This window comes from Gopherus flavomarginatus, chromosome 17, assembly GCF_025201925.1.
Source record: "Gopherus flavomarginatus isolate rGopFla2 chromosome 17, rGopFla2.mat.asm, whole genome shotgun sequence".
Taxonomy (NCBI): domain Eukaryota; kingdom Metazoa; phylum Chordata; order Testudines; family Testudinidae; genus Gopherus; species Gopherus flavomarginatus.
This window is the reverse complement of record NC_066633.1, coordinates 25,035,163-25,061,182: the sequence shown is the minus strand read 5'-3', so window position 1 is coordinate 25,061,182 and position 26,020 is coordinate 25,035,163. Positions and strand designations below refer to the sequence as shown.

The window sequence follows — 26,020 nt, the reverse complement described above, 5'->3', positions numbered from 1 at the left end:
TGATTCCTGAGAGGCATCAGAACTCAGCCAGTAATATGCTTTAGCTATTGTAATCGGGGAGTTCCAGGAGTTGCTGTTCCGAACAAGATTGTCCTTTGAAACGCACAGTCTTGTGAATGTGTGACACCAAATCCTTGTTTAGGGTTTTCAAAAGTTGTAGAGGTGCCCTTGAGCCTCGTTTGTTTTCTTCACCCTGGTTCCTAGCCCTGTGTATTGTGGGCTTGGGCCTTCTCAGTGTTGGATGGGTTAGTTCTTCTTCGAGTGCTTGCTCATATCGATTCCAGTTAGGTGTGCACGCGCCGCGTGCATGTTCCTCGGAAGATTTTTACCTTAGCAACACTCGGTGGGTTGGCTGGGTCGCCCCCTGGAGTGGCACCGTTATGGCGCTGGATATATATACCTCTGCCGACCCAACGACCCTTCAGTTCCTTCTTACCGCCCCTGATGGCCGTTGGAACTGTGGAGCGCAGCTTTGCTGATCTCCACGTCCCTAGCTACTCACAGTTATTTTCAACTACCGGTGCGGGTCATACAATCCATTGGAAAACTGGCCCTGGTAAGGCCACCTTCCGTTGGTCCAACGGAGAGACGTCGTTCAAGATCACGGTCTCGCAGATGCTCTCGATCACGCCGTTCCCGCTTCTGGCGCCGCTCGCAGTCCCGGCACCGCTCTCCATCACGGTACCGGTCACACTCACGGCACCGTTCGACATCTCGTTCGCCGGCTGGATACTCCCGGTACCGATCTAACTTACGGCACCGACCTTGGCACCGTGTATCCCACAGTCGCTCCAGACGAAGGGACTTGAGATCCCGGTCGACCTCCCGGTACCGCCCCGGGAGGGCAGGTAGAAGGTCCCAGTCTCGCTCGCGGTACCGTTATAGCTCCCAGTACCGCTCCCCGGTACCACCCCGGGATCGAGCATCCAGAACAGTGGCGCCCTCCCAGGGTCTATCGGCACCGCCGTGGCCATCGAGACACACATCGGTGTCATCGCAGGCTGATAGCGCATCCTATCCTCAGGAGTGTGACTCTGCCGTCCCCAGCTATATATTCCCAGAGAGCCAGAGCCACGAGCAAGGGCCTCATCACTGGTCCTTCTGGACACCGTGGGCATACCACCAGGCCCAAGGTGCTCCATCAGTGGCTCCACGGTCTGTCCCATCAGAACACCGGGTACCAGAGGTGACAGTAAGCCTCCCTCCCCGCCCACAGGCATGGATGAGGCTCCAATACCATCTGCAGGCACCCAGGTTCCACCTGACACAGATGCCACTCCTCAAGTGCAGGAGCCCCCACAGGACTCCCTGGTCCCGGGCCTCTCCTCCTCCTCCTCCTCGCCTGACGAGGCGGTGGCGGGAACATCCTCCTCAGGCCCTCCACCAATTGATCTCAGGGCCCATCAAGACCTTTCGAGATGAGAGGCTCAGAATATGAACTTACAGGTGGAGGAGGTCCATGAAATAGAGGACCCTGTCATGGACATCCTATCGGCTGATGCACCTACTAGAGTGGCTCTTCCATTTATCCACACCATACAGGCTAATGCGGATACCATTTGGCAATCCCCAGCCTTGATTCCACCTACAGCAAGGGGAGTAGAGAGAAAATATATGGTCCCCTCAAAGGGGTATGAATATCTCTACATTCACACACCTCCTTGCTCTTTAGTGGTGCAATCAGTGAACGAAAGGGAGCGTCATGGCCAGCAAGCCCCGGCTGCTAAGTCAAAGGAGGCTAGACGCATGGACCTCCTAGGCCGCAAATATACTCGGCAGAGAGAGTCCAACTTAGGGTGGCAAACCAACAAGCCCTTCTAAGTACATATAACTTTACCATGTGGGTGTCCCTGGGGAATTTTATGGAGCTTCTTCCCCAGGAATCCCATCAAGAATTTACGGCCCTGCTTTGAGGAGAGTAAAAAGGTAGCAAGAACCTCCCTCCAAGCCTCTCTGGATGCAGCGGACACTGCAGCCAGAACTCTGGCGTCAGGAGTGACGATGAGGCATATCTCCTGGCTCCAGGTATCAGGCCTTTCCCCTGAATTACAACAAACTATTCAGGATTTGCCCTTCGAAGGCCAGGGCCTGTTCTCAGATAAAACTGACTCCAGATTCAAAGTCTGAAGGACAATCGTGTTATTATGCTCTTGCTGGGTATGCACATGCCAGTGACCCAACGCAGGACCTTCCGGCCCCAGCCACACCGCCTTAACGCCCCGCCTAGGCTGCGTCAGGACTTTAGCAGAAGGCGTGGTAGAGGGAATCATCGGAGACAGTCTGGCCCTCAAGGAGGTCAAAATCAGGTGCCCCCTAAACCACCAGCAGGACCCAAGCAGAACTTTTGATGGGACACCTGAGGGCGGCCCACCAGTTGCTCTACCGGATCCTTCTCCTCCCTTTTTCAACCGCCTCTCACAATTCCTCCCTACCTGGTCCCAGCTAACTTCAAATCGTTGGGTCCTGCGCACGGTGGAAGTGGGATACTACCTTCAGTTTGTTTCAACCCCGCCTTCCCACCCTCTATCCCCGTCCCTCTTCAGGGACCCCCTCACAAACAATTCCTCTTACGAGAGGTCCAGTCGCTCTTAGCCATGGGAGCCATAGAGGAGGTGCCAAAAGACATGAGGGGCAAGAGGTTTTATTCCCGCTACTTCCTAATCCCCAAGGCGCAAAGGGAGGTCTACGACCGATCCTAGACCTATGAGAACTCAACACATTTATGATAAAGGTGAAGTTCCGCATGGTAACCCTGGGGACCATTATCCCATCCCTGGATCTGGGAGACTGGTATGCCGCCCTCGATATGAAGGACGCGTATTTCCACATCGCAATTTACCCACCACACAGACGGTACCTCCGTTTAGTGGTCAACCATCAACACTTTCAGTTCACTGTACTTCAGTTTGGCCTTTCTACAGCTCTGCGTGTGTTCACAAAATGCATGGCTGTAGTCGCCACCTTCCTCCGGCGTCGTCGGGTACACATCTACCTGTATCTCGACGATTGGCTCATTCGAGAGACTTCCCCGTTACAAGTGTCGCAGCATCTGTGCATCATCAAAGACCTCTTCGGGAGCCTAGGTCTGATGAGCAACACAGAGAAGTCTACTCTGACACCTAGGCAGAGAATACACTTCATAGGAGCGGTTCTGGACTCCAATCTGGCCAGAGTCTGCCTTCCGCAGTCGCGTTTTCAAGCAATGGCTTCAATTTTTCGAGGTCTTCAAACCTTCCCGACAACATCAGTGCAAACCTACCTCAGCCTAGTAGGTCACATGGCCTCCTGCACCTTCGTGACCAAGCACGCGAGGCTACGCCTCCGTCCCTTTCAAACCTGGGTTGCTTCAATATACCAACCATGCAGAGACAGCCTGGACTCGGTGCTCACTATTCCCTGGAAGGTTCTGGGCTCCCTAACCTGGTGGCTAAACCCCACTCTAGTCTGTGCAGAGATGCCATTCCACCCACCGCAACCCTCGATGGCCATAACCATGGACGCGTCATCTCTGGGTTGGGGTGCCCACCTCGAGGGCCTTCGCACTCAAGGTCTCTGGTCGCCTCAAGAGCTGGCCTTGCACATCAATGTGCGGGAGCTGAGAGCGATCCGTCTCGCATGCCAGGTGTTTCGAGACCATCTCCAAGGCCGTTGTTTATCAGTGTTCATGGACAACACAACGGCCATGTTTTACATAAACAAGCAGGGCGGAGCACGCTCCTCCCTCCTTTGTCAAGAAGCCTTCCACCTCTGGGACTTTTGCATAGCCCACTCGATCGATTTGGTAGCATCTTTTCTCCCAGGAGTCCAGAACACTCTGGCGGATCACCTCAGCAGATCCTTCCTGTCTCACGAGCGGTCGATTCGTCCGGACGTCATCCATTCTGTTTTCCGGAAGTGGGGGTTTCCCCACATGGACCTCTTTGCCTCTCGAGAGAACAGGAAATGCCAGGTGTTTTGTTCCTTCCAGGGATGCTCTGCGGGCTCCCTCTCAGACACATTCCTGATCCCGTGGAAGAGGCATCTACTCTATGTCTTCCCACCGTTTCCGCTCATCCACAAAGTCTTACTCAAGCTCCGCAGGGACAGCGCCCACCTGATCCTGATTGCTCCAGCGTGGCCAAGGCAGCACTGGTACACCATGTTTTTTGACCTCTCAGTAGCAGTCCCGATTCCCCTGCCACTCTGGCCGGATCTCATAACACAGGACTTGGGCCGGCTTCACCATCCGGACCTGCAGTGTCTTCACCTCACAGCATGGTTGCTGTATGGTTGAGCCAGTCGGAGTTGCGTTGGTCTGCCTCGGTCCAACAGGTGCTCTAGGGCAGTAGGAAGCCTTCCACTAGGATGACATATCTGGCCAAGTGGAAGCATTTCTCCTGCTGGTGCGCTCAGCGTAACTCAGTCCACAGGCAGGTGTCCGTTCCTACTGTCCTGGACTACCTCTGATCCCTGAAAGAACAGGGCCTAGTGGTCTCTTCCATAAAGGTGCATTTGGCAACCATCTCCGCCTTCGACCCAGGGGAAAATGGCCGATCAATCTTCTCTCACCCCATAGTTTCAAGGTTCCTCAAGGGACTGGAACGTTTGTACCCTCAAGTCAGACACCCGACCCCTACCTGAGATCTCAACCTGGTGCTAGCCAAGCTTATGGGTGCTTCTTTCGAACCACTGGCCACCTGCTCGCTGCTGTACCTTTCCTGGAAGACAGCCTTCCTCGTCGCTATTACTTCGGCAAGACGAGTATCTGAGCTTTGGGCCTTGACAGCGGACCCCCTGTATACATTATTCCATAAGGACAAGGTACAGCTGCGACCACACCCCTTCTTCCTCCCTAAAGTGATGTCCACCTTTCATGTCAATCAAGATATCTTCCTCCCAGTCTTTTTCCCGAAGCCGCACCCATCGCATTGGGAACAACAGTTGCACATCCTAAACGTTCACAGGGCTCTTGCCTTGTATATCAAGAGAACCAAACCCTTCCGAAGGTCACCTCAGCAATTTGTAGCTGTGGCAGACTGGATGGAAGTCCTGCCGGTCTCATCCCAACGAATTTCATCTTGGGTAACATCCTGCTCCGTACATGCTATGATTTGGCTCACGTTCTGGCTAGCCACCTCACCGCCCATTCTACTCGGGCTCAAGCTTCATCTGCCGCCTTCCTGGCCCATGTTCCCATCCAGGAAATATGTCGGGCAGTGACCTGGTCATCGGTTCACACCTTTGCCTCACATTACGCATTGGTTCAACAGTCCAGAGATGATGCAGCATTTGACTCAGCAGTTTTGCATTCTGCAACATCTCACTCCGACCCCACTGCCTAGGGAAGGCTTGGGAATCACCTAATTGGAATCGATATGAGCAATCACTCGAAGAAGAAAAGATGGTTACTCACCTTTGTAACTGTTGTTCTTCGAGAGGTGTTGCTCATATCCATTCCAAACCCGCCCTTCTTCCCCTCTGTCGGAGTAACCAGCAAGAAGGAACTGAGGTGCTGTTGGGTCGGCAAGGGTATATATCCAGCGCCATAACGGCACCACTCCAGGGGGCCACCCAGCCGACCCACCGAGTGTTGCTAGGGTAAAAATCTTCCAACGAACGTGCACGTGGCGCGCGCACACCTAATTGGAATGGATATGAGCAACACACATCTCGAAGAACAACCGTTACAAAGGTGAGTAACCATCTTTTTCCATTTATCTGAAGAAATTTAACTAGGAAAAATGGGCATGTTAGTAGCATGTCTCAGCATTGGAGCCAACTGGCACCACAGTTACCAAACTGCTGTGGAGTGTTTATGGCGTTACTGTAAGCTTTCCTGCGAGTCATGCCCATTTACAGGTTATTTCCACAGAATAAAATAGAATGCGAGGAAAACATAAAGGTTATGTGCCATTCCCTGCTTACCGCATCCTCATTTTTTACTGAGTCCATGATTGTACATGTTAGAGCTGCTGACCCCATGTCATTTTATTCAAAGGAAAGAGAAGGGGATGGTAGTACAGTGGAGATTAGGGCAATTTATGTGAAAGATAAGTTTTTTCTGCTAAAGGGACATTACTGTCATGCCTATGGAATTGTTGCCCTGTAACATTTTAAGGCTTATTTTCAAATCCCTTCCATCGACACCAGTTTTTCTTTCAGGAAAAACACACACCAACCTGTTGCTTGTGAGAGTCCCATAAAAAAGAAGGTACACGTGTTCACTCATGTACATGGTGCATTAATAATAATCACCATGCACGAGGGGTCTGACCCAATGCCTGGTGGCATCATTGGAGGATTTCAGTTGGTATTGGACGAGCCCTGTGAGTCAGAGGGCACATGTGCACCTATTTTACTGGCATTTTGTAAGAAACACTGGACAAATTTCTAGTTTTATGTTTTCTGGTGACATGAATGTTCAGTTTGAAAGAGATACCCAGAAAGAACACTGAAGGCCGTGTCTTAGAGAGAAGGATCCCTGTTGTAGTTAGTCAGTTCTTTAGACATAACACCAGGGGTGCCTCTATGTATTTTGCCGCCCCAAGCATGGCAGTCAGGTGGCTTTCGGTGGCGCACCTATGGGAGGTCCTCTGGTAACATGGATTTGGTGGCATGCTTGTGGCAGGTCCGCCGGTTCCACAGCTTCTGTGGGTCTGCCGGTCCTGCGCCTTCAGCATGCCCACCGCCGAATTAACGTCGAATCCGTGGAACCGGCAGACCTCCCACAGGCAAGCCACCGAAGGCAGCCTGACTGCCGCCCTCATGGTGACCGGCTGGCCGCCCCCCACAGCTTGCCGCCCTAAGTATTTGCTTGGTGTGCTGGTGCCTGGAGCTGCCCCTGCATAACACCTTCAACAGTATCCCTTTGATCTAATTTCTTTAGTGTAAGAAGTGGTCATCACGATGCATATGCATAGAGAGGACTTAGGTATGGAGAACTTGAAACTTGAGGGAAAACATCGTGTTTTGTGCCTTCAATAATAATAATCCTGTCATGAGCTAATACGCTGCCCTACGTAATTACCAAGTGGAGAGACATGGTTGTCTGACTATCTCCCTTTAAAAAAAAAAAAAAAAAAAAAAAAAAAACAATTTAGTTGAACAGCAAATGATTCATCAAGACCAGCTATCCCGTTCACACTCCATGTGTTTGAGCAGGTAATATTTCATTATATCAGGTTTCCATCACAAATCCTTCGTATATTCGAATCCAAACAACTAGCTGGTCATGAGAATGTCTGGATTTCTGAAACACAAAGGGGGTAAAGTAATATATTTTATTGGACCAACTTCTGTTGGTGAGAGAGACAAGCTTTCGAGCCACACAACCCAGATCTGTATTACTTAGGTATAACTCACGTCGCTCAGAGGTGTGAATAAGCCACCGAGCAACATACTTTACAGCAGCCTAAGTGCCCATGTGGACAGTGTTATGTTGGCGGGAGAGCTTCTCCTGCTGACATATCTACCACTGTTGTGGAGGTGGATTTATTATTCTGATGGAAGAGTTCTCTCCCATTGGCACAGAACATCCTCACTGGACACGCTACAGCAATACAGCTGCATTGATGTAGCGCTTCTAGTGTAGACTAGCTCACAGAGCTCTTCTTCAGGTTTGGGAAAGGCACTCCCAGCATCTCAGCAAAATGCAAGGTGGAACAGATTGTTTAGCATAAGTAGTTAGCACATATTGTAAGGAACCATTCAAGGTAGATTGGCCCATTAACAAACACCTCTGAAGTCATAGTACAGAAGGGGAAGTTAGTGGTTTACAGATTGTTGTAATAAGCCATAAGTCCAGTGTCTCTGTTAAGTCCATGATTTTCAGCATTTAGCAGAGTAATGAATTTAAGATCCGAGGAAATGTTGTGCAGGTTTCCTTTGAGAAGGAGGACTGATAGGTCAGCTATAGAATGATTGCTTTATCAAATGTATTCACCCACAGGTGATAGCGTGTTTTTGTCTTTTCCTCTGAGAGTTCATTCCAGAGCATAGTGATTTGTCTGATTTCACCCACACAGTTATTGTTAACCTCTGTGTGGCTTAAAAGCTTGTCTCTCTCACCAACAAAAGTTGGTCCAATAAAAGATATGACCTCACCCGCTTTGTGTCTCTAATATCCTGGGACCAATATGGCTACAACTATACTGTATTTCCAAAGTAATTCTATGAAATCGCCAGCATAGTTAGCACTGAATCTTAGTGAAATCTCAAAATGGAACTGGAGGTCTTTAACTGGCATGATGTGAAATAATTTATGTGCATTCGGTGATGGACATAAATGATTATGTTAACTCACAGAAAATACCTTTCCGAATGCTGCTGTGAGTTAATACAGTAGACTTTGTTCATTTAAAACTTGTGTTAGCTAGTCCAAATGATATGGCCTGATAAGACAGCCGGTGCTGGGAGTGCTAACACTCCAGTTCCCATTAAGTGCTGGAATTTTTATGGTGCTAAGCTGGTAACTGCAGTTTCAAAGGTAGACTGCATAGTTCATTCTGTGCTTTGCACTTCATTTCATGTACAGATCTCCAGAGCTCCCCTTCTTGTTAATACATATAAATACATGTCCTAATCTGGACAAAAAAGGGCTCTTGGCTCTTTAAAACAGAAAAGACACTGAGGGAGGTGTGGGGCTGGTGTTCGTACTTTGAAGGCTTTGTGCACCTGAAGCTCTGCTGGGCCGCAGAACACAGCAATGAAAGGGAAGGGTTCTGAGCTCAATTGCAGAGAAGTAGCAGAGACTTCCATTTTGTGTGGAGTTCCTGGGATGTCCTCCTGCTGCAGAAGTGAGGAGCAGGAGCTTGTGAACTCTACAGGGCAGCTGCCAAGAAGTCCAGGAGAAGCTTTGCAGGGTGCTGGGAGGCAGCCCCCACCTTATGGAACCGCAGACACTTTTATGTTTGAAAAAGTAAATGGCCTAGTAATAAACCGGTTTAGCATCTCAAACTTCTATGTGCATGAAACATTAAGTGCTGAACTGTTAAGCTAGACAGTTCACTAGGCTTTTTCACCTCTTCAAACATAAATCTTTGTGCAGTCCAGTGTGCAGATGTGTGAGCGTGTGTGAATTTGTTAACATTGTATGGGGTTTACTCCTGTGTGAAAAGTGGCTAAAGAATCCTGGGATACTTGATTAAAAATAGTAACAATGAATCACTAAACAATTCTTGTAATTTGAACTGTTCATCCTCTCCTGTTGGGAAACATAAGGCAGGAATTGTTGTCCTCCCTGTGAATCATAATCTTTTCAGGACAATCCCTATCCAGGTAAAAGTTAGGGAGAGAATGGAGATAAAACAGAATGGAAGCTAGATTGCAACCTAAACTGCTACTGATCTTTCCATAATATGACCTCGTTATGATTTACTGCAGAAAATTACAGCTGGATCCTAAGTGACTGGCAGATAACTTTAATATGTTTAAAAAAAAAAAGGGCCACAATGCCTATTTTTGAAACAAAATGGCTGCTCAGGTTGAGACCCTACTGTAACAAAGGGGGGCAAGTTTTCCTTTGTGACATCTGACTTTTCCCTGTTGTCCTTTTCACGTGCTTCTTGTGAGCAGACAATATTTGTGATAACAACCTCATCAGCTGAAAAATGGAGCAGACGGCCACAGTGAGAGGGTAAAGTGCCATAAACACAGACACTGCATAATCCAGAACGCAGCCAATAGACCAGATTTTTGTCTTACTGAAATTGAAATTATTCATTCATCAGGTCTTATTATTGTTTATCCAACCCTGAAATACTCTGAAACTATGGCTAATTTTCTGCCCATGTTATTTCTGTATATATTGAAAAAACCACAAGTGTACAGTATATAATCCACCCCTGTCACACATTCTATTTTCAAGGGATTTTAATCCATCCATTTTAATTAGGATTGTGAACAGGAGAGAGGTATCATCAAAAAATTCTCTGGAAGCATTTTTTGCCCTTTTATAAAATGTAATTGTAAATCATCTGTCTATTCCTTAGGGGGCACAGAGCAGAAACTACGCTTTGTGGCGTCTCCGGTTATTGATAGTGCACTCCAGTGACAAAATTAGTAATTCAGAGTGATTTGCGTCCCTCCTCTCCCCACTAAAAAAAAAATTAAGTTTTATAGTAAATCCTCCAATTTTATCTAAATTTCATTTCACTTGTTTGTTTTTAGAAAATTTGGGGATTCAGCCAAACAATAACTATCTGCTTTGATACGCTCCTTAGCGATGGGGGAACTCCAGCAAAGATAGGGGCAGCGACTTGGCCAAGGTCACACAGGAAGTTAGTGACAACCTGGGGCTCCTCTCCCTGAGTGTAGTGATGATGAAAATATTGCATTTATCATGCATCTCTGAACTCCACACCTGCCCTCCTTTTATCCCATGAGAAAAGGTACATTTCCAGCTTTCCAAAGGGATGACTAGCATTTATTTCTAGGCCTGTTAGATCCTTAAAGATGTGACCTTAAAATAGTAGCACTTAGTATGAAAAAAGTATTTTACACACACACACACACACACACACACACACACACACACACACACACATTCTGAAAGTCTCAACCAGAAAACTTTCCACTTACTATGGATGTGAATTTCGAAGTATAAATATTTACTATGAAACTTAAATGTGAAGCAGAAATGAAGTTAGAACTCCAGAAAGAAAAGATTCACGTGAGAGCCAGTTAGGGAGGGCTCATTAGCAGGAACAATTTGCTTGGTTAACTTTACTTTAGACCAAAGGATTTACCTCTAAGGAAGTAACCAGAAACTTTCTGACTTGTCATGAAACAGTAATAGGACTCAGCCAGCTGTGAGCCAGTGTTCTTTTCCTGTGTACCTGGTGGAAAGCCTCTGATGAAGGGCACGCTAAGAATTATTGCCCCAGCCAAAAAAGGCCAAAGATACACCCTGCATAAATGGAGAAAATTTTACTAACAACATAGTACATGAAAGGGTTTTTTTAAAGTAAGATTGATAACTTGACATCATCCCTTTTAAATTATACTTAGATATTTTTACAGTAATTGTGCTGATTTATTCTGGCATGCTTGAAATTCTTTGGAATAATCACCATTGCACATTTGTCTAAATTGCTTTTTCTTATTCTCTCTCTTAATCAAAACTAGGAAGGTAAGTAAACAGCAGCTACTCTCAATAGGCTGAAGCTCTGCTGTTAAAATGGGAACAGATTGGAGATGTAAGCAAATTCTGAAAGAAGTTAGGTAACTGTTGGGCTGTTGAATTAGGCTTCTGATGGTGAATTGTTATGTAATGTTACATTGAAAGCGTAGGGAAATTCCCACACAGGTGAGAACAGGCTCATTTGGTATCTGTGACATATGGTTCCTTTGTATAGATTTGATGCTGTTCATCAGTTTCACTTATTTGGTCAAAAAAAACCCAACCATGTCTCTTTTTAACACAATAGCTGATTGCAAATAGAGTCATAGACTCATAGGTCAGAAGGGACCAATCTGATCATCTAGTCTGACCTCCTGCACAAGGCAGGCCACAGAACCCCACCCATCCAATTTTATACAACCCCTATCCCAGGACCGAGTTTTTGAAATCCTCAAAAATGGTTTGAAGACCTCAAGCTGCAGAGACACCACCAGCAAGCGACCCGTGCCCCACGCTGCAGGGGAAGGCGAAAAACCTCCAGGGCACCTGCCAATCCGCCCTGGAGGAAAATTCCTTCCCGACCCCAAATATGGCGATCAGCTAAACCCTGAGCATGTGGGCAAGAGTCACCAGCCAGCACCCAAGAAGGAGTTCTCCGCAGCAAATTATAGCTTGGAAGCCACCTTGGTGGTTCCACCACTGTTTCAGAGGAACGAAGAACTCCAGGTGTTGCATTATGAATGATGCATTGATTAAATCACTGGGTGCCGGACCCAGGGTTCTATGCAACTATGAATGAAGTGGAACTTCTCACTCTTTGCCTGAGATGGAGGCGTTCTGTCGGAGAGGTGTCGGGGGCGAGGGGGCAGTGAGGAGTAGCCCCAATGTTTTTAACTGATCACATTCTGCAGATCACTTATAAAACTGCTTTAGTTCTATAATAATTGTTATTAATTTGATACTTGCATTGTAGTAGAGCCTTGAGCCCTAATAAGGCATTATTATAACCATTGTACTAGTTGCTGTATGTACATACAACAAAAAGTCTCTGTCCCAAAGAGTTTAAATGAAGGGAACACAAGGTAACAGACTAGGATGGTCATGATTAACGTAATAGTCTGCAGTCACAGCATGTCAGCAGTTGTAGCCATTGTCAGTTGTGAGGAGTACCTTACAGTGGTGTTTAGATGTGCTTGTAATTATTAGAGCTGGGAGCTCTGGCTGTTCCGAGTCTGAAAGGGCAGGAAACAGGAAGGAGGGGGGAGGAGTTGAGGAGGCTGAGTAAAAGTTAGAGGGTGCAGCTGCAGCTTGGTAAAGAGGTTTCCACTGTAAAAAATAAAGTCCTCATTTGGCAACGAGGATGGATCTTCTGCCTCTGAATCCACCTGCACCCTCTCTGCAAAGCCCGGGTGAGCCCCCAATTGCTTTTACTGTCCGGATCCATATGTTTGAGACTTATCTGCTTGCAATCAGTGGTACAGAGATTTCTGCAGTAAGAAAACGTGTTCTGCTAATCCACTGCCTTGGAGCAGAAGGGCAGCATATATTTTACACTTTTCCCCTTGCAGATGATAAATATGAGACTGCACTCACTGCATTAAAGAACTTTTTTGTGCCAAAAGTGAATGTAGTAGCTAATTGCTACAGATTTTGCCAGCGTGAGCAGAAACCAGGGGAGACTATAATGCAGTATATTGCTTCCCTGCGGAGTCTGATTGTAACTTGTGACTTTGGGAATATGGTAGATGAGACGATTAGAGACCAGCTCATTGAGAAAACAACCATGCTTCGTATAAGAGAATGCTTACTTCTAGAACCACACCTTACACTAGAAAAAGCAATAACCATTGCTACTCAGATTGAGTCAGCTACAGCTGAAGCCAAAATAATGAGCAAAGATACAGGAGGCATAGTCCACACTGTGACAAAAGTTCACTATCGCTGCAGACAAACAATTGCAAGAGGAAAACTAATAAAAAGCTACTGAATCAGCAAATGCAAAATACAGTAAAAGCATGCTTTCACTGTGGATCCCCACAACATCTTGTCAGCTACACAGGATCTGCAGCAAAAGTAGTTCAGTGCAATCTTTGCAAACAGATTAGGCATTTTGCTAAAGTATGTCGCAGTGGCCAGTTCAATCAACAGGTGCATGCAGTTACAATACCAGATGTTACTGTGCTGAGTGTGAACAAAATCACTACTGCACATATTCCAGAACAGATAAAGTGCACTGTAAACGTTTCTGCCATATCCTCGGGCAAATCGCACTCTATTCAGCTAATGTTGGACACTGGCTCAGCAGTATCTATACTATCTGATTCCATTTATTTGCATTACTTTAAAGATGTGCCTCTTACTAAACCCAAACTTCAGTTGCTGTGCTGTTTGAAAAGCCATATTCCAGTACATGGCTGCCTGCCAGCAAGAGTTATTTTTGGTGATTGCTGTGTAATTTCAGATTCTACGTTGTCCACAAAGGCACTCCTAGCCTTGGCAGAGATTTACTGGCTGCTTTAAATCTCAGGGTAATTAATGGACAAATTGATCTTCCTTAGCAAAGTACTCTTGCGGTACACACACGTTTTTCAGCTGGGACCCAACAGGGTTGAGGAGTAACTCGGCTGTGCTTATGGTTTTCTGCATAAAGTTAAAATGAAGAATAGCATGATGCCTGTACGACAGAAATTATGGCACTTACCATTTGCAGTCAGGGAAGCTGTTTCAGAGGAACTTAGAAAACTTGTTCAAAATGGCATTATTGAAGAGACTAACTCCTCGGAATAGGTTTCACATATAGTGGTGACGCAGAAGAAGGGTGGAGGCATTCCCCTTTTGTTTGGACTTAAGGGAGCCAAATAAAGCTATTGTGATTGACAGCCATCCTCTTCCTCACATAGAAGAAGTATTTGCAGAACTCCATGGAGCAAAGATGTTTTCTACTATTGATTTGCAGAACGCATACCACCAGGTTATGTTGCATGAAGACAGCAGAGACCTCACAGCATTTGTTACACGAGGGACTATTTCGTTTTAAATATATTCCATATGGTCTCACATCAGCCCCAAGTGCCTTCCAAAAAATGATGTCGTTGTTTCTGAAGAAGCAACATGGAGTTCAGTGCTATTTGGATGATATTATCGTGTTTGGAAATACTACTGAGGAGCATGACAATAACCTGCAGTCTGTACTAAACTGCATCAGCAAAGCAGGCCTCAAGCTCAATAAGTCCAAATGCAATTTTAGACAAAACCAAACTCTCCTTTCTGGGGCATACAATTTCACAGGCTGGACTAAAACCTGATCCAGATCATATCCTGGCAATTTCAAATGCTCCTCCTCCAACAGATTTGCAAAGCTTATGTTCCTTCTTGGGTCTTACCTCCTGGTATGCAAAAATTCATTCCCAATTATGCTTCTGTCATTGAACTGTTACGAGAATTACTACGGAGAAGTTCAGCCTTAGTGTGGACAACGTATGCACAAGCTAGTTTCAAAACGGTGAAAGACTTGATTGTACATAGTCCAGTACTTGCACTATTCAGTCCCCCATTGTCCACAATTGTAACTACTGATGCTTCTGATTATGAACTTGGGGCTGTCCTCACACAACTTCGTGAGGACAACACAAAGAGAACTGTTGCATTTGCTTCAAGGACACTGAGTAATGCTGAGAGAAAATATTCTACAGTCAAAAAAGAAGCACTTGCTTGTGTCTGGGCTACTGAAAAATGGAGAACTTACCTGTGGGGCCATACGTTCAAGTTGTGCACAGCCCACAGCCCTTTGACAACGTTGCTCACCACAAAAGGACTGGGAAGAGCAGGATATCAGATTGCTAGATGGTCTGCGAGACTACTCTCTTTCAATTATGACTTGGAATATAAGCCTGGAAACAGAAACGTGGTAGCTGATTGCCTTTCTTGCCTGCCTTTGCCTTCACCAGATGGTCCACCGGAGGATGAGGATGTAGTAGTTGCAGTTATTACAAGCACTCTTACTGCAGTTACAAGAGAACAATTTCAAGCTGCTTGTTCAGCATGTCCAATTCAAGAAAAACGACGGGAATTTCTGACACAGAGATGGCCCAGTAACCCTAAAAACCTTGACCCAGTTTTGTTGCCTTATTTTAGAGATCGGGATGAACTTTCTTTGCTCAATGGCTGTGTGCTGTGAGGTACACACCGGCTACTTGTTCCAGCAGAATTACAGTCAAAACTCATACACCTGGCACACGATACTCATTAAGGAATTGTCAGAACCAAACAACGACTATGGGATCTGTATTGGTGGCCAGGGATGGACTCTCAAACTCAGGGTTTCTCTAACAGGGGTCTCCGCTTGTGTAGGGAAAGCCCCTGCCAGACAGGGCTGATGTGTTTATCTGCTCCATCCGCAGGTGCGGCTGATCGCTGCTCCGGGCCAATGGGAGCTGCTGAAAGTGGCACAGGCCAAGGGACTCATAAAATCCTGTGTCACTTGCCAAATGCATGATAAGACAGCAGTGACATGTACCCCTCCATTACAGCCTGTTCCTCTTCATGAATCGCATGGGAAAAAGTGGCGATTGACATTGTAGTACCCTTTGATACTGCTCCAATTGACTGTCGTTATGCCATCACTTTAATAAACTATTTCAGTAAATGGCCTGAGGTAGTGTTTACATCACAAATCTCTTCTGCTACAGTAATTAAGTTCCTCTCTTTAGTTTTTAGCAGGGAAGGTAACCTCAAAGAACTGGTTTCTGATAATGGTAGTCTATTTACTTCCTGGAGTTTGAAACCTTTGTAGCAGAGAGGAACATTTTACACAGAAGGTCATCCCTATATTACCCTGAAGCCAATGGGGAAATCGAATGGTTTAACAGAAGTTTGAAAGAGAGTTTGCAAACAGCTGAACTGGAAGGGCAATTGTGGATACGCTTCACTACTGATTTCTTGCAAGCATACCGAGCTACATGACATGCCACAACACAAAGATCACCCACAGAGTTACTGCATGGGAAACAGATGAATACTAAACTGAAAATTGCTGGATTGTTAAAGGCACGGCCTGAGGCCCCGAACGAGGATGATGTGAGAAAAACTGTTGAACAGAACCAAGCAAAGTATAAGGCTTTCACAGACAAGTGACGAGGTGCTAAAGGAACCAAAGTTTGAGTGTGGTTCCTTTTGTTAGAATACGAAAATCTGGAATTTTACGCAAAGGAGACCATAAATTCACAGCTCCTCTTAAAATCATAGAGAAGAAGGGACCTTACACTTATCAACTTTCTTATGGGCGGGTATGGAATGCTTCTTATCTTGCACCTGCCTGTGCACCAAGAGGAGATTATGCCAACACCCATCTGCATTGGATGACTTCACCGTAGAACCAACACAACAAGACATTGCACTGGAACTGGGGCTTTTTGAGAGGTGGCCTGTCAGACACAGATGACCACTTGTCTGGACTAAAGACTATGTTATGTAGTATCTACAGTGTTTCCAGTGTAATATTTCTGGCAATAATATAGTGTCTTGTTTCCTATTTGTTCCTGTGGTTAAAACAACAATGTTTATTTTAATTGGGAGAGTTTCTTAAGAGAGGAGGGAATGTGGTGTTTAGATGTTCTTGTAATTATTAGAACTGGGAGCACTGTCTGTTGGGAGTCTGAAAGGACAGGAAACAGAAAGGGGGGTGGAGGAGTTGAGGAGGCTGAGTGAGAGTTACAGAGGGTGCAGTTGCAGCTTGGTAAAGCGGTTTCCACTGTAAAAAATAAAGTCCTGTTGAAGCTTGTTGGTACCTTGCCTGGTTGATACAAAATTTACCCTCATTCCAGGCTGAGGTCAGTCACAACATTAATAGTTGCTCAAGGAAGGAATTGGACTGTCACTAATGGCAGAAATTGAAATGGGCTCTCCCGCTGTCAAGGCTGATTCCCCACTCTGGCACTCTGAGTGCAGAAGGTGGGGGCCTGCAAGGATTTAAAAAATGAATACTTGCCACTCCAGGCTTGCATTAAACTCCCAAGGTCACAGCTTTTCTCTGACCTTGGCTTGGTAATCGCTGCCACCACCAAATGCAGCCCTCTTTTTTGGATCCCAGGAAGGTACACTTGGGAATTCCTTCCTGTGGGGTACTCTCAAGTCCTGTCACCCCCCCCCCCTGCCCCCAAGGAAAAACTGAGAAAGAAAACAAAGGAAATTAGCTGTTGACACCAGCTAATTTAACAACATGGGCACAGATCTCTTAGGACACCAAAAATCCAATTCTGTTCTTTAAAAAGGTAAATTTTATTAAAAACAAAAAGAAAGAAAAGACATCTGGAGCTTAGGCTTTTGCTGGATTCTAAAAGAGCAATTCTAAAATTTAAGCACCCAAATTAGCTTTCTTGGGGGTTCATCTTAAAGGTTACAAGAAAACAAAAGCATCTGGAGATAGCACAGAGGAGTCCACAAGCCTTATAGAAAATAAAATAAAAAAAACAAACCCTAATTGCATCTTCCTAGACATTTCCAAATCTACTTACATATTTGGTAGTCCTAGGTATAATCTGATGATGTCCATACCTGGAAAAAAGCTTTTTACAGCATAGTCATAGCCCTGACTTTGCTCTGTTTCTCCCTCTCCGGAGAATAACCACAGAACACAAAGGGAAAGCTTTTTGCCCAATTTTTAAAATTTCTAGCCTTCCTGTTGGCTCTTTTCGTCAGGTGCCCACTTTACATGGTAAACTTTACAGGTAAAGCAAGCAGCCACCAAGAGGGACTTTATAGCTAACTGGCTGGCTGAATGTCCATAAAAGGGAGCTCTCACCGATCCCCCCGCTTCATTTATCATACCTACCATTTTCCAGGATTTGGCAATGGACGCAAATCCCTCTCTGCTTTTTAAAAGAGAGAATGTAATTGTCATGGTATAATTCCCCACTCTGAACCTTAGCGTCCAAAAGATGGGGTACCAGCATGAATTCCTCTAAGCTCAATTACCAGCTTAGTACTTGTAACGCTGCCACCAACCAGGAATTCCAGTGCCTGGTACACTCTGGTCCCCCCAAAAACCTTGCCCGGGAACCCCCAAGACCCAGACCCTCTGGATCTTAACACAAGGAAAGTAAACCCTTTCTCTCACCGTTGCCTCTCTCAGGCTTCCCCTCCTTGGGTCTACCCTGGAAAATCTCTGTGATTCAAACTTCTTGAATCTTAAAACAGAGAGGAAAATTCACCCTCCCCCCTCCTCCTCTCTCCCCCTCCCAGACTCTCCCTGAGAGAGACAGTAATCCTAACACAGAGAGAAAATTAACCTCTCTCCCCCCCTTCCCTCCTTTCTCCCCACCAATTCCCTGGTGGATCCAGACCCAGTCCCCTGTGGTCTCACCAGAATAAAAAAAAATCAGGTTCTTGAACAAGAAAAACTTTTAATTAACGAAAGAAAAAACAGTAAAAATTATCTTTGTAAATTTAAGATGGAATATATTACAGAGTCTTTCAGCTATAGACACTGGGGATACCCTCCCAGCCTAAGAATACAAGTACAAATTAAAATCCTTTCAGGAAAATACAAATTTGAACTCCTTCCAGCCAAATACACATTTGCAAATAAAGAAAACAAACAAAAGCCTAACTCACCTTATCTACCTAGTACTTACTATTTTGAATCTATAAGAACCTGTATCAGGGAGATTGGAGAGAAACCTGGTTGCACGTCTGGTCACTCTCAGAACCCAGAGAGAACAACAACCAAACACTAACAGCACACACAAAAACTTCCCTCCCTCAAGATTTGAAAGTATCCTGTCCCCTGATTGGTCCTCTGGTCAGGTGACAGCCAGGCTCACTAATCTTGTTAACCCTTTCCAGGCAAAAGAGATATGAATTACTTCTATTAACTCTTACTTACCTGTTTATGACAGCAATCCATCTCTGTTTTTTAAAAGTCATCCCCTCAAAACTCCAGTAATGCAGCTGGGGGTTCTTTGGAACTCCTTTCTCTATAACTTATTCCAGTGTTTACTCTGCTTGCATGGAATAGTTCTGCCTGAGTTTCCCCTCTTCCCCCTCAGTATTTCAATCTAAATGTAATTTTCCTTGGTGAAAAGTCTTGTCCCTGGATAAGTGAAAAGTTTATTCTGTTGTGCAGAACCCTCTAATATTTGGACCTCACTGTAGTATTAAGTATCAGAGGGGTAGCCCTGTTAGTCTGGATCTGTAAAAGCAGCAAAGAATCCTGTGGCACCTTATAAACTATAAGGTGCCACAGGATTCTTTGCTGCTTTTACTGTAGTATTAAGTGTTTTGTTTATCAGCTTCATCAATCTCTTTCATAATCTTGCAGCCTTCTGGTAGGTCATTTCCAAATTTTAGTGAGACAAAGCCCATCTTAACCATTACATAGTCTCCTTTCTCTATATGCACTCTGTCCAATGCAGTGTTATTCTGTGGCCTGTATTTTTCTAGGTGGAGTGACCTTGCAGCCAGCTCTTAGAATTAGAGGCACTATCTTTATTTTATCTCCTTTGTGTGTGTATTTGTGACACTTGCCTTAGTTTCTCTTCAGTAAACCCTTTTTTAGTATCAATAAGATAATTTCTCAGGTGCAAAATCATGAGACCTAAAATTAATCTTATTGCATATTTGTTTAAAACCTTTATTTTTTAATTATAATGTATTCTACTTTCATTAGTGGAGAAAATGCATTAAAGTAGAACAAATGAAAATTCCATGGTCAGTTAATCATCAGAAGAGAGCTTGACAGTTTATACTATCTTTGTGATATTTAAAGAGAGAGCATATACTATCCAACACATTTGTATAAAGTAAAAGCCACTATGTTCAGTACATCTTGTTATGACAGAAGTTGATAAAGCTAATTAGGGGGATTTTTTTAGTCCCCAGTGAGAGTACTTACTGTTTCTGAATCAAGAGTTGGTTTTAGACATGCTTTAATTAAAATCCATATTAATTTAATTGGGTGGTCCATACTTATTGTGTTATGTGAATGAGTAAATAACACTTCCTTATTCACTTTCTCCAGACTATTCATGATTTTACAGACCTCTATCATATCTTCCCTTAGTCATCTCGAGATGGTCGAGTTCAGGATCCTGACACAAGGAAGAAAGGAGAGCAGCAGAATACTAACCCTGGACTTCCGAAAAGCAGACTTTGACTCCCTCAGGGATATGTCAGGCAGGATCCCCTGGGAAAATAACATGAGGGGAAAGGAGTCCAGGAGAGTTGCCTGTATTTTAAAGAATCCTTATTGAGGTTGCAGGAACAAACCATTCCGATGTGTAGAAAGAATAGTAAATATGGCAGGTGACCAGCTTGGCTTAACAGTGAAATCCTTGCTGATATTAAACACAAAAAAGAAACTTACAAGAAATGGAAGATTGGACAAAAGACTAGGGAGGACTATAAAAATATTGCTCAGGCATGCAGGAGTGTAATCAGGAAGGCCAAATCACACTCGGAGTTGCAGCTGTCAAGGGATGTGAAGAGTAACAAGAAGGATTTCTACAGATATGTTAACTACAAGAAGGTGGACAGGGAAAGTGTGGGCCCCTTACTGAATGGGGGAGGCAACCTAGTGACCGAGAATGTGAAAAAAGCTAATGTACTCAATGCTCTTTTTGCCTCTGTCTTCACAAACCAAGTCAGCTCCCAGACTGCTGCACTGGGCAGCACAGTATGGGGAGGAGGTGACCAGCCCTCTGTGGAGAAAGAATTGGTTCAGGGCTATTTAGAAAAGCTGGATGAGCACATGTCCATGGGGCCGGATGTGCTGCATCCAAGGGTGCTAAAGGAGTTGGTGGATGTGATTGCAGAGCCATTGTCCATTATCTTTGAAAACGGATGGCGATCCGGGGAGGTCCTGGATGACTGGAAAAAGGCTTATTTAGTGCTCATCTTTAAAAAAGGGAATGAGGAGGATCCAGTCAGCCTCATCTCAGTCCCTGGAAAAATCATGGAGCAGGTCCTCAAAGAATCCATTTTGAAGCATTTTGAGGTGAGGAAAGTGATCAGGAACAGTCAGCAAGGATTCACCAAGGGCAAAGCATGCCTGACTAACCTAATTGCCTTTTATGAGGAGATAACTGGCTCTGTGGATGAAGGGAAAGCAGTGGATGTGTTATTCCTTGACTTTAGCAAAGCTTTGATACCGTCTCCCACAGTATTCTTGCCGGCAAGTTAAAGAAGTATGGATTGGATGAATGGACTATAAGGTGAATAGAAAGCTGGCTAGATCGTCGGGCTCAACAGGTAATGATCAATGGCTCCTTATCTAGTTGGCAGCCGGTATCAAGCGGAGTGCCCCAAGCGTCGGTCCTAGGGCCAGTTTTGTTCAGTGTCTTCATTAATGATCTGGAAGATGGTGTGGATTGCACCCTCATCAAGTTTGCAGATTACACTAAACTGGGAGGAGTGGCAGATACACTGGAGCGTAGAGATATGATACTGAGGGACCCAGACAAATCAGAGCAGGGGTCGGCAACCTTTCAGAAGTGGTGTGACGAGTCCTCATTTATTCACAATAATTTAAGGTTTCATGTGCCGGTAATACATTTTAATGTTTTTAGAAGGTCTCTTTCTATAAGTCTACACTATTGTTGTATGTAAAGTAAATAAGGGTTTTAAAATGTTAAACAAGCTTCATTTAAAATTAAATTAAAATGCAGAGCTCTCCAGACCGGTGGCTAGGACCCGGGCAGTGTGAGTGCCACGGAAAATCGGCTGGTATGCTGCCTTTGGCACGCCTACCCCTGAATTAGAGGATTGGGCCAAAAGAAATCTGATGAGGTTCAACCAGGAAGGAAGAATCCCATGCACAGTTACAGACTAGGGACCAAGTGGCTAGGCAGTAGTTCTGCAGAAAAGGACATAGGGGTTACGGTGGACGAGGGCTTATGGTTACTGTTGGATATGAGCCAACAGTATGCCCTTGTTGCCAGCAAGGCTAACAGCATTTTGGGCTATATAAGTAGGAATATTGCCAGCAGATCGAGGGGCGTGATCATTCCCCTCTATTCAGCATTGGTGAGGCCTCATCTGGAGTACTGCGTCCAGTTTTGGGCCCCACACTACAAGAAGGATGTGGAAAAATTGGAAGGAGTCCAGCAGAGGGCAACAAAAATGATTAGCAGGCTGGAACACGTGACTTAGGAGAGGCTGAGGGAACTGGGATTATTTAAGCAGCAGAAGAGAAGAATGATAGCTGCTTTCAACTATCTGAAAGGGGGTTCCAAAGAGGATGGATCTAGACTGTTCTCAGTAGTGCCAGATGATAGAACAAGGAGTAATGGTCTGAAGTTGCAGTCGGGGAGTCTTAGCTGTGGATCCTTGTCAAAGGCTCTCTGAAAGTCCAATTACACTGTATCCACTGGATCACCCTTGTCGTCATGCTTGTTACCACCCTCAAAGAATTGTAATAGATTGGTGAAACATGATTTCCCTTTACAAAAACCATGTTGACTTTTCCCCAAAGAATTGTGTTAATCTATGTATCTGTTCTTTAGTATAGTTTCAACCAATTTGCCAGGTATTGAAGTTAGGCTTACCAGCCTCTAATTGCTAGAATTGTCTCTGGAGCCTTTAAAAACTTTGCATCATATTAGCTGTCCTCCAATTATCTGGTACAGAGGCTGATTTAAGCAATAGGTTACATACTGCAGTTATCAGAGTAGCAGCCATGTTACTCTTTATCCACAAAAAGAACAGCAGTACTTGTGGCACCTTAGACACTAACACATTTATTTCAGCAGCAAAGGGTCCTGAGGCACCTTATAGACTAACAGATGTTTTGGAGCATGAGCTTTCGTGGGTGAATACCCACTTCGTCAGATGCATGTAGTGGCTAACACCGGAACAGATCAACATACCCTTAGAGCCCCGATCTGGGTTATTCTATCTACTACCCAAGATCCACAAACCCGGAAATCCTGGACGCCCCATCATCTCGGGCATTGGCACTCTCACTGAAGGACTGTCTGGATATGTGGACTCTCTACTCAGACCCTATGCCACCAGCACTCCCAGCTATCTCCGTGACACCACTGATTTCCTGAGGAAACTACAATGCATTGGTGACCTTCCAGAAAACACCATCCTAGCCACCATGGATGTAGAGGCTCTCTACACAAACATCCCACACACAGATGGAATACAAGCTGTCAGGAACAGTATCCCTGATGATGCTACAGCACAACTGGCTGCTGAGCTCTGTGCCTTTATCCTCACACACAACTATTTCAAATTTGATGACAATATATATCTCCAGATCAGTGGCACCACTATGGGCACCCGCATGGACCCACAGTATGCCAATATTTTTATGGCCGACCTGGAACAACGCTTCCTCAGCTCTTATCCACTCACGCCTCTTCTCTGCCTATGCTACATTGATGACATCTTCATCATCTGGACCCATGGGAAGGAGACTCTGGAAAAATTCCACCACGATTTCAACAGCTTCCACCCCACCATCAACCTCAGCCTGGACCAATCTACATGGGAAGTCCACTTCCTAGACACCACGGTGCAAATAAATGATGGCCACATTACCACCACCCTATACTAAAAACCTACTGACCACTATGCCTACCTTCATGCCTCCAGCTTCCATCCCGGGCACATCACACGATCCATTGTCTACAGCCAAGCACTGAGGTACAACTGCATCTGCTCTAACCCCACAGACAAGAGACCAACACCTACAAAATCCCACTACATGCATCTGAAGAAGTGGGTATTCACCCACGAAAGCTCATACTCCAAAACGTCTGTTAGTCTATAACGTGCCACAGGACTCTTTGCTGCTTTTACAGATCCAGACTAACATGGCTACCCCTCTGATACATTTATTTCAGCATAAGCTTTCGTGGGCTACAGCTCACTTCTTCGGATGCGTAGAATGGAACACACAGACAGGAGATATTTATACATATAGAGAACATGAAAAGGTGGAAGTATGCATACCAACAGGAGGAGTCTAATCAATTGAGATGAGCTATCATCAGCAAGAGAAAAAAAACTTTTGAAGTTTCTTTTGTTTATCATTTTTACAGTGCAAATATTTGTAATAAAAATAATATAAAGTGAGCTCTGTACACTTTGTATTCTATGTTGTAAGTGAAATCAATATATTTGAAAATACAGAAAAACATCCAAAATATTTAATACATTCCAATTGGTCTTATATTGTTTAACAGTGTGGTTAAACCTGCGATTTATTGCAATTAATTTTTTTAATCTCAATTAATTTTTTTGAGTTAATCGCGTGAGTTAACTGTGATTAATCGACAGCCCTAATAATAATCTGTCTAAGGCTAAGCCTACTGGAGGCCATAAAGTCTTACTTTTTTTTTTGATAGTGTTCGAATAAATTAACGCTTTAAAATATTTGACCATTTTGACAATATTTTGACTAGACGATTGACCACTTAGTTTTGGACTATTCAAATGCCAACCCCTAGTACTTTGGCACATTGGAACCCTGTTGTGAGGTTCACTGTAATGTAAACAATAATAAAATCTGATCTCCCACTGTGAAATCTGGTGTTTTGTATGCTATCATAGAATCATAGAATATCAGAGTTGGAAGGGACTTCAGGAGGTCATCTAGTCTAACCCCCTGCTCAAAGCAGGACCAATTCCCAACTAAATCATCCCAGCCAGGGCTTTGTCAAGCCTAACCTTAAAAACCTCTAAGGAAGGAGATTCCACCACCTCCCTAGGTAACCCATTCCAGTGCTTCACCACCCTCCTAGTGAAAAAGTTTTTCTTAATATCCAACCTAAACCTCCCCCACTGCAACTTGAGACCATTACTCCGTGTTCCGTCATCTGCTGCCACTGAGAATAGTCTAGATCCATCGTCTCTGGAACCCCTTTCAGGCAGTTGAAAGCAGCTATCAAATCCCCCCTCATTTTTCTTTTCTGCAGACTAAACAATCCCAGTTCCCTCAGCCTCTCCTCATAAGTCATGTGCTCCAGCCCCCTAATCATTGTTGTTGCCCTCCGCTGGACTCTTTCCAATTTTTCCACATCCTTCTTGTAGTGTGGGGCTCAAAACTGGGCACAGTACTCCGGAGGAGACCTGACCAGTGTCGAATAGAGGGGAATGATCACGTCCCTCGATCTGCTGGCAGTGCCCCTACTTATACAGCCCAAAATGCCGTTAAGCTTCTTGGCAACAGGGACACACCGTTGACTCATATCCAGCTTCTCGTCCACTATAACCCCTTGGTCCTTTTCTGCAGAACTGCTTCCTAGCCATTCAGTCCCTAGTCTGTAACAGTGAAAGGGATTCTTCCGTCCTAAGTGCAGGACTCTGCACTTGTCCTTGTTGAACCTCATCAGGTTTCTTTTGGCCCAATCCTCTAATTTGTCTAGGTCCCTCTGTTTCCTATCCCTACCCTCCAGCGTATCTGCCACTCCTCCCAGTTTAGTGTCATCTGCAAACTTGCTGAGAGTGCAGTCCATGCCATCCTTCAGATCATTAATGAAGATATTGAACAAAACCAGCCCCAGGACCGACCCTTGGGGCACTCCACTTGAAACCGACTGCCAACTAGACATGGAGCCATTGATCACTACCTGTTGAGCCGGATGATCTAGCCAGCTTTCCATCCACCTTATAGTCCATTCATCCATCCCATACTCCTTAACTTTTACCCTATAGTATCCAGATTTCACAGGGGAGATCAGCATTTCTCAAATTGGGGGTCCTGACCCAAAAGAGAGTTGCAGGGGGTCACAAGGTTTATTTTAGGGGGCTCATACTATTGCCACCCTAACTTCTGCGCTGCCTTTAGATCTCAGTGGCTGGAGAGCGCCAGCTGTTGGCCGGACACCCAGCTCAGAAGGCAGTGCGCTGCCAGCTGCAGCACAGAAGTAAGGGTGGCAGTCCCATACCATGTCATCCTTCCTTCTGGGCTACTGC

At 45.1% G+C, this 26,020-nt stretch overlaps 1 protein-coding gene across 7 annotated transcripts in view; it reads left to right on the top strand.

Annotated features, from left to right (window-relative positions):
- PNPLA7 (patatin like phospholipase domain containing 7) overlaps window positions 1-26,020 on the top strand; it is a 415,290-nt gene that overhangs the window by 254,921 nt on the left and 134,349 nt on the right. The gene's annotated exons all lie outside the window — the stretch shown is intronic.